The sequence below is a fragment of the Colobus angolensis genome, unplaced genomic scaffold (genome assembly GCF_000951035.1).
Source record: "Colobus angolensis palliatus isolate OR3802 unplaced genomic scaffold, Cang.pa_1.0 Scaffold78, whole genome shotgun sequence".
Lineage (NCBI taxonomy): Eukaryota > Metazoa > Chordata > Mammalia > Primates > Cercopithecidae > Colobus > Colobus angolensis.
Genome location: NW_012121598.1, coordinates 261041 through 269038, shown reverse-complemented (window position 1 = coordinate 269038; position 7998 = coordinate 261041). Strand labels below are relative to the sequence as shown.

The following is a 7998-nucleotide window of genomic DNA, read 5'->3' as shown; positions in this document are numbered from 1 at the left end:
GCCGTGATCGTATAGTGGTTAGTACTCTGCGTTGTGGCCGCAGCAACCTCGGTTCGAATCCGAGTCACGGCATTGTGGGAACAATGGCACGGCAAGGGGCTCGGTGTTTTTTTCCACTTGTTTGTAACATTTTATATAAATGATAATTCACTTTCTTGAAACGAACCAATGTTTCTCTCTCCTTTGAAAATTGAGCCACTCCGAGGATCGCCACCTACAGTAACTCTCATATAATCCTCTGATGCAGCTTCAGACCAAGCAGTTATAATCCATTTCTTACCAAATATCGTTCTCTGAATCATTCCACACCAGCAAAACAGCTCCCCCATGACCTTGTGATTTTTTCTTTTCATGTACATTTTTTATTGAGTCATTGATTTTTATTTATTTATTTATTTATTTTTGAGACAGAATCTCTCCTGTCGCCCAGGCTGGAGTGCAGTGGCGCGATCTTGGTTCTCTGCAGCCTCTGCCTCCCGGGTTCAAGCGATTATCCTGCCTCAGCCTCCCAAGTAGCTGGGACTACAGGCGTGCACCACCACTCCCGGATAATTTTTGTTTTTTTGGTTTTTTAATTTAAAAAAAAATTGTTTTTGAGACGGAGTCTCTGGGCATTTATTTTTAAATAGGGAATACATGCACAAAAGTCTACTAAAAAGTACAGCTCTTTTTCATTTTTCACCCTATCCACCAATTATTTGCAGTTTCCACTATGCCTTTCCACAACAGTCCTTGTATGAACACATATTTATATATGCATATACATATGTGAATGTATTCCTCCTTGCTTAAAACAATGTGTTCTCGCTTGCCTGCTCTTTTTTTTTTTTTTTCCGAGGTGATGGAATGTGAACAGAACATGAGGTGATAGGTTTGTATTGGTAGGCAATCTCCCTTTACTGGGAAGAGTTCACATACCCTGAGGGGTGTGAATCTCTACCTATTTCTGGTCTTGTTCCTCTTTTTCCCAGGCCCTGACTCCAGGCTGGGGAGATGGGGAAACAGTTTCTGTTGGTAAGATAGGGGAAAGGGACTCTTTACTATACCCAATATAAACCTTTGGATGGGAGCCTGGGCTCTGTTAGGAAGCAGCCCTATTTTGATTTCAGGTGGGAAGGGCAGGGAAGCATCTTGAATTTGGAGTAAGATAGAGGAACTTGACTTGGCAGGCCGTTTGGAGACTCTCCACTCCCATGTCCCCCTTCTCTTATTATCGGGATCCAACTTTAAGTCACAAACCACTACAGTTAGAAAAGTCAAAATTCAAGCTCATTGACGGTAGGACTGGATCTTAACATATGTTTGTGTTCCAAGCACACAGTCTCTCCATAAATATTTGAACAGTGGTTTCTTATGGAGTCCATAATGAGCGAAATGGCCAGGTTTGCTTTTTTTTAGAGACAAGGTCTTGCTCTGTCACCCAGGCTGGTGTGCAGTGGAGCAATCTTGGCTTACTGCAGCCTCGAACTGGCCTCAAGCAATTCTTCTACCTTGACCTCCCAAAGTGCTAGGATTATAGGTGAGAGTTGCTGCATTTTAAATTGTGTCCTTTCAACACAGAATCATGTTATTTTCATATCAAATAGAAATAGTCTGTATTTCCACTAAAAAGAAAAGTGTGTGCTCCTATTTTTCTAGCAATTTGTAGCCCTTTTAGGTCTTTCTTTTTTTCCCTTTTACTATCCTTGATAGGGACATGACCGGGAGAAATAGTGCACTTTCCTCTTAACTCTATAGTAAGGAGGGAAGAAAAAAAAGAAAGTTGGTAAAAGTAACTGACTTGGGGCTTCAGTGAAATCCTAGGAAGGACCTAGGACAGTCTTTGGAGATGCGGGCTCATCTGAAACCAGTCAGGCTAAGGATTTAGCCTTGAAATATGCACAACTTTAGGAGGTTAAGAGGGGAAACAAGAATGCAACCTGAGGCTGCTCTGGGCACACTGCCTATGCGGTAGCCCTGCTCTTAAAAGGAGCAGTATCTCTGTGCTGTATTAAATTTATTTAAATTATTTATATTAAATAACCATTTTAAAATTACAGGCCAGGCACGGTGGCTCATGCCTATAATTTTGGTACTTTGGGAAGCCGAGGCAGGAGGATCATTTGAACTCAAGAGTTTGAGAGCAGCCTGGGCAACAGAGTGGCACCTCATTTCTGCAAAAAAATCAAAATATTAGCTGGGCATGGTGGTGCATGCCTGTAAGTCCCAGCTACTGGAGCAGCTGAGGTGGGAGGCTCGCTTGAACCCAGGAGGTTGCGGCTGCAGTAAGCCATGATCACACCACTGTACTCAGCCTGGAAGACAAAGTGACAGCCTGTCTCAAAAATAAAATAAAATTACAAAGTAAAAAGTCAATTTAAAAATACCGTTCCCAACTAAAAGGAGTAAGATCTCTTTCAAGAAATGACTGATTCTAAGTCTGCAGCAGGGGAAGTACAAAGTGATTCTGGAACATCTTGTGTGAGAAAGCACGGAAAAGCTTAAACATTAATGGGACCAAGTCAAAAGGACATAGGAGGCCGGGCGCTGTGGCTCACGCTTGTAATCCCAGCACTTTGGGAGGCTGAGGAGGGTGAATCACCTGAGGTCGGGAGTTTGAGACCACCCTAGCCAACATGGTGAAACCCCATCTCTACTAAAAATACAAAAATTAGCTGGGTGTGGTGGCAGGCGCCTATAATCTCAGCTGGTAAGGAGGCTGAGGCAGGAGAATCGCTTGAATTCGGGATGTGTAGGTTGCAGTGAGCTGAGATTGCACCACTGCACTCCAGCCTGGGCGACAGAGCAAGACTCCCTCTCAAAAAAACAAAACAAAACAGAAGGACACAGGAGCCTCTTGAAAAGGCTCCCAATAGCCAAATTTTGGGTAATTTGGGCATCAAAAAGAATAATAATGTGATAGTAATGGATTATATCATGTTGAATTAAAAAACCATTTCACTCCATGGAGATGGAGGTTGGGGGAGAGGTAAGAAAGCTCTCCTTTACAGAAGAATGCCAGCTAGGAACAGTCAAGCTGGGAACTGTGTCAGGCAATCCTGCTTATCTTTTTTTTTTTTTTATTTTTTGAGACAAAGTCTCACTCTGCTGCCCAGGCTGGAGTGCAGTGGGACGATCTCAGCTCACTGCAACCTCTACCTCTCAGGCTCAAGCAATCCTCCCACCTCAGCCTCCTGAGTAGCTGTGACTACAGGCTTACACCACCACACCTGACTAATTTTTTTTTTGTTACAGATGGGGTTTCGCCATGTTGCCTAGACTGGTCTCTAATTCCTGAGCTCAAGCTCTTGAACTCCTGATCTCTTGGCTTGGAAATGACCTTTCGCTCCTTTGCTGCTTCTGTCCAAATCCTATCAGCTCAGGGCTACCTTCTGTCCTGCATGAAGCCTGCATAGGCCGCTCACCTTGGCCTCCCAAAGTGCTGGGATTATAGGCGTGAGCCACTGCACCTGGCCCCATTTTATTCCTAAATAAGATAGCTATGAAGATTCTAAAAAGCAACATACTTTCCTCCAATTTGCCCACAAGGAATTTCCTTGTGGAACTCAACCATCCCTCTGAGGCTTATTATTGAATATTATATGCATTTGAGACAAATGCATATCTGATTGTTTCCTCTGCCCTATTGTTTCACTAAACCAGACTAAGGCATAAGTGACTATTCCTCTCCTCTCCTCTCACATGTATATTGTGTATTCAGTGAAAGGCTAACCAGAGACTTAAAAGAATACAACCATTTGTCTCTCATCTACCTATGAACTGGAAGCCTCCTCCCTGGCCTCCAGTTGTCCCACTTTTCCAGACCAGACCAATGTACATTTTATACACATTGATTGGGCTGTGACCATCTTGGGCACATGTCCTCAGGACCTGCTGAGGCTGTGTCATGGGTGCATCCTTAACCTTGGCAAAATAAACTTTCTAAATTAGTTGAGACCTGTCTCAGATATTTTGAGTTCATAGAATTATGGAATTAGAGAGTCACTATTTTGCAATCCCCAGTGTAATAGCAAATGTAAGTACAGATCATCAATGTGGGGGACAAAACCATGGGGTAAAATGTTGCTTGAAGAAAACAGCTAAAAGATCTCAGAATATCATTCCACAGCTTTCTATAAATTGTAAAGTGGAGAGATCTGGTGGACTCCAGCTTAACCAAGTGATCAAGCCTAGAATCACCAATAAAGGGACAAATGGGCATTATGGGTCTTCTGGTGTAACACACTAAAAAGTCCACAACATCCCCTACGTAGTGCTCCTTTCAGAAATGTGTCACCTGAATCTAACCATGAAGAAACTATGGAAAAGTCCAGAATGTGGGACATCCTACATGACAATTGGCCCGGATATTTCAAAAGGATAAATGTGATGAAAAACAAAACTAGCAACAAAAGAGTAAGGGACTGTTCAAAATTAAAATAGACTAAAGGAACTTAGCAAACAAATGAAATGGGGAACCTTAATTAAATCTGGAATCAGGGCTGGACACAGTGGCTCACACCTGTAATTCCAGCACTGTGGGAGTCCGAGGCAGGCGGATCACCAGGTCAGAAGTTCGAGACCATCCTGGCTAACACGGTGAAACCCCGTCTCTACTAAAAATACAAAACTAAAATTAGCCGGGCATGGTGGCGGGCGCCTGTAGTCCCAGCTACTCGGGAGGCTGAGGCAGGAGAATGGCGTGAACCCGGGAGGCGGAGCTTGCAGTGAGTCCAGATTGTGCCACTGCACTCCAGCCTGGATGACAGAGCGAGACTGTCTCAAAATAATAATTAATAAATAAATAAATAAACAAACAAACATCTGGAATCAGGAAAAAAAAACTGTAGGGAGTTTCTCTGAGCCTACTCTGGCTCAGGAGGCTGCCTGAAGGAAAATTTAAAAATGTTTTAAAAACAGAAAAAGAAAAAAAAAACTGTAAAAGACACTTTCAGGAAAAATCAAAAAATTTAATAAGGATTGTATGATAAACAGTAGTATTACATAAATATTAAATTTCCTAAATGCAATAATCATATTGTAGCCTGATAGCATTCCTTATTTTTAGGCAATGCCTGCCAAAGTATGTAAAACCGAAGTGTCATGATATTTGCAACTTGTACCAAGTGGGTAAGAAAATGAAAGAAAAAGGAGAGGAATATGGCAAATATGCCAAAATTTAAAAAGAGATGAATCTAGCTGAAGGGTAAATAGGTTTACACTACACTTACTTTTTTTTTTTTTTTTTAAATAGAGACAGGGTTTCCACCATGTTGCCCAGTCTGGTCTTGAACACCTGAGCTCAAGTGATCCGCCTACCTTGGCCACCCAAAGTGCTGGGATTATAGGCTTCTGCCACTGTGCCCAGCCTCCACTATATTTTCTTTGGGTTTTTCTGTAGGGTTTATAGTTTCCCCAAAAATTTTGGAAGAAAATAAGCCTACATGACAAAAATGGGAAAATTATGATACAATGTTAAGTTAAAAAAGATATAAAATTATGTGTATACCACAATTATAGCTATATAAAACTAAGAATAGGAAAGAGAAATTGTCTTTATCCATTTCAACATTCGTTAAACCAATGCCATGTGACAGGCTCTGCACTTGGTGGTGGGAGCACCCACGCTTCCTTACAGGATCCTGATACTATGGCAAACTGCTTAACATGCAAGAATTTGAATCTAAGCTGGGTGCAGTGGCTCACACCTGTAATCCCAGCACTGTTGGAGGCCCAAGCGGGAGGATCACTTGAAGCCAGGAGTTTGAGACTGGTCAAAGCAACATAGCAATACCTTTGTTTCTAGAAAATAAAATACAATAAATTAGCCAGGTGTGGTGGTGTGCACCTGTACTTCCAGTGCTTTGGGAGGCCGAGGTGGGAGGATTGCTTGAGGCCAGGAGTTCAAGACCAGTCTGAGCAATGTACTGAGGTCCCATCTTTACAAAAAATTAAAAATTAGTTGGGCGAGGTGGATCACACTCGGGAGGTTGAGGTGGGAGAATCGCTTGAGCCCAGAGGTTCAAGGCTACAGTGAGCTGTGATTGTGCCACTGCACTCCAGCCTGGGTAAGAGAGTGAGACCTCATCTCTAAAGGAAAGAAAAGGTAAACAGAATTTGAATCTAGAAAATGCCCCCCAATACTCAGAGGAGCCTTGATGTGATGGCCTCACCTCTGTATCCTTGGTTCCTTTCAAGCTGCGTGGCCCCATGAGGTGCTCAAACTGCCTGCTTTTAGGAGCTCACACTCTGGTAATGGAGGAAAGTATATTAGCAGATCTTTTGAAACAAGAGTAAGTGTATGGTGCATACAAGTTATTGTAATTTTGAAATTATTGTTTAAACCCTACCTTTATGACATCTTTCCTCCTTCCCATCTAATTTTATTCCTACTCTTCCCACCATGAATACTCCCCTTCTTTATGATGTGCGGGTTCCCACCTCTATGCCTCTGTCCAGCTAATGTTGACCTTTCACTCCTTTGCTTCATCTGTCCGAATCCTATCCAGCTCAGGTCTACCTCCTGTCCTGCATGAAGCCTGCACACTTGATTGATTTCATTCCTCTGAGCTGTCAAGCAGTTTAACTCATGTCACACCTTCCACTGTGAGCATTTTGCAGTTTTCAAACCTTTTTCATATTCATCATCTCCCTTAATCCTCACACAATGATTATCATGCCCTTTCCAGAGATAATGAAAGCAAGGATCGGTAGCATTGAGTACCTTCCCCAAATACTTGGCTACAGCCCACAATTATTGGATTTCTTTCTTTTTTTTTTTGAGACGGAGTCTCCCTCTGTCACCCAGGCTGGAGTGCAGTGGCCGGATCTCAGCTCACTGCAAGCTCCGCCTCCCGGGTTCACGCCATTCTCCTGCCTCAGCCTCCCGAGTAGTTGGGACTACAGGGGCCGCCACCTCGCCTGGCTAGTTTTTTGTATTTTTAGTAGAGATGGGGTTTTACCGTGTTAGCCAGGATGGTCTCGATCTCCTGACCTCGTGATCCACCCGTCTCGGCCTCCCCAAGTGCTGGGATTACAGGCTGGAGCCACCGCGCCGGGCCTGGATTTCTTATTAGTTACCTATCCATGCCCTCGCACCTGGTGACCATGGAAACTCTCTGATATACATTAACTGGACGATTCTTCTGTATTTATCATCTCTATGTCCAGCTTTGTTTTGCATCGTTAGTCAATTTAACTGCACATTTTAAAAATACGCACTGTATTTTCTCTATTATACTTCATGAAACCAAGTACAACATCAGATTCTCCAGTATCGCCTACAGTCCAGCTACTCAACATGTAGTCTGGGGCCAGCACTATCTGTATCACCTGGGACCCCACCCCAGCTAGACCTAGAGAGTCAGAATCTGTAACTCGACAAGATCCCCAGGAGATTAGTGTCCACTTTAAGCTTGAGAAGTACTGTCCTAAATACAAGCAGCACTGTCTGACCAGTGGCACAATCATAGCTTATTGCAGCCTTGAACTTCTGGGTTCAAGCAATTCTCCCACCTCAATCTCCCGGGTACCTGGGACTACAAGCGTGAGCCACCTCGCCCAACTAGAATTTGCACAAAACAGGAATTCAACAAATATTTTGAGACTTGAGGCGCTGGGAATCCCAGGACATTCACAGTTTTGCCATTACATCCTTCTTTACACTCCCTGCTTTGAACTACTTTCCTTTGGGGCCTCTTGGCTTTTTGCGCCCTCAAAAGGCAGACATGGCCAGGTGCTGTTGGCTCACACTTATAATCCCAGCACTTTGGAAGGCCGAGGCGGGTGAATCACTTGAGGCCAGGAGTTCGAGACCAGCCTGGCCAACATGGTGAAACTCCGTCTCTACTAAAAATACAAAAAATTAACCAGGTATGGTGGCACACGCTTGGAATCCCAGCTACTAGGGAGGCTGAGGTGGGAGGACTCAAACCAGGGAGGTGGAGGTTGCCTTAAGCTGAGATCGCGCCACCGTACTCCAGCCATGGAGTGAGACTCTGTCTCAAAAAAAAAAAAAAA

At 43.6% G+C, this 7998-nt stretch overlaps 1 non-coding gene across 1 annotated transcript; it reads left to right on the top strand.

Annotated features, from left to right (window-relative positions):
* Window positions 1–72, top strand: TRNAH-GUG. The gene has a single exon. It is a non-coding gene; the product is annotated as a tRNA-His (tRNA).
* The last annotated feature ends 7926 nt before the right edge of the window (window positions 73–7998 follow it).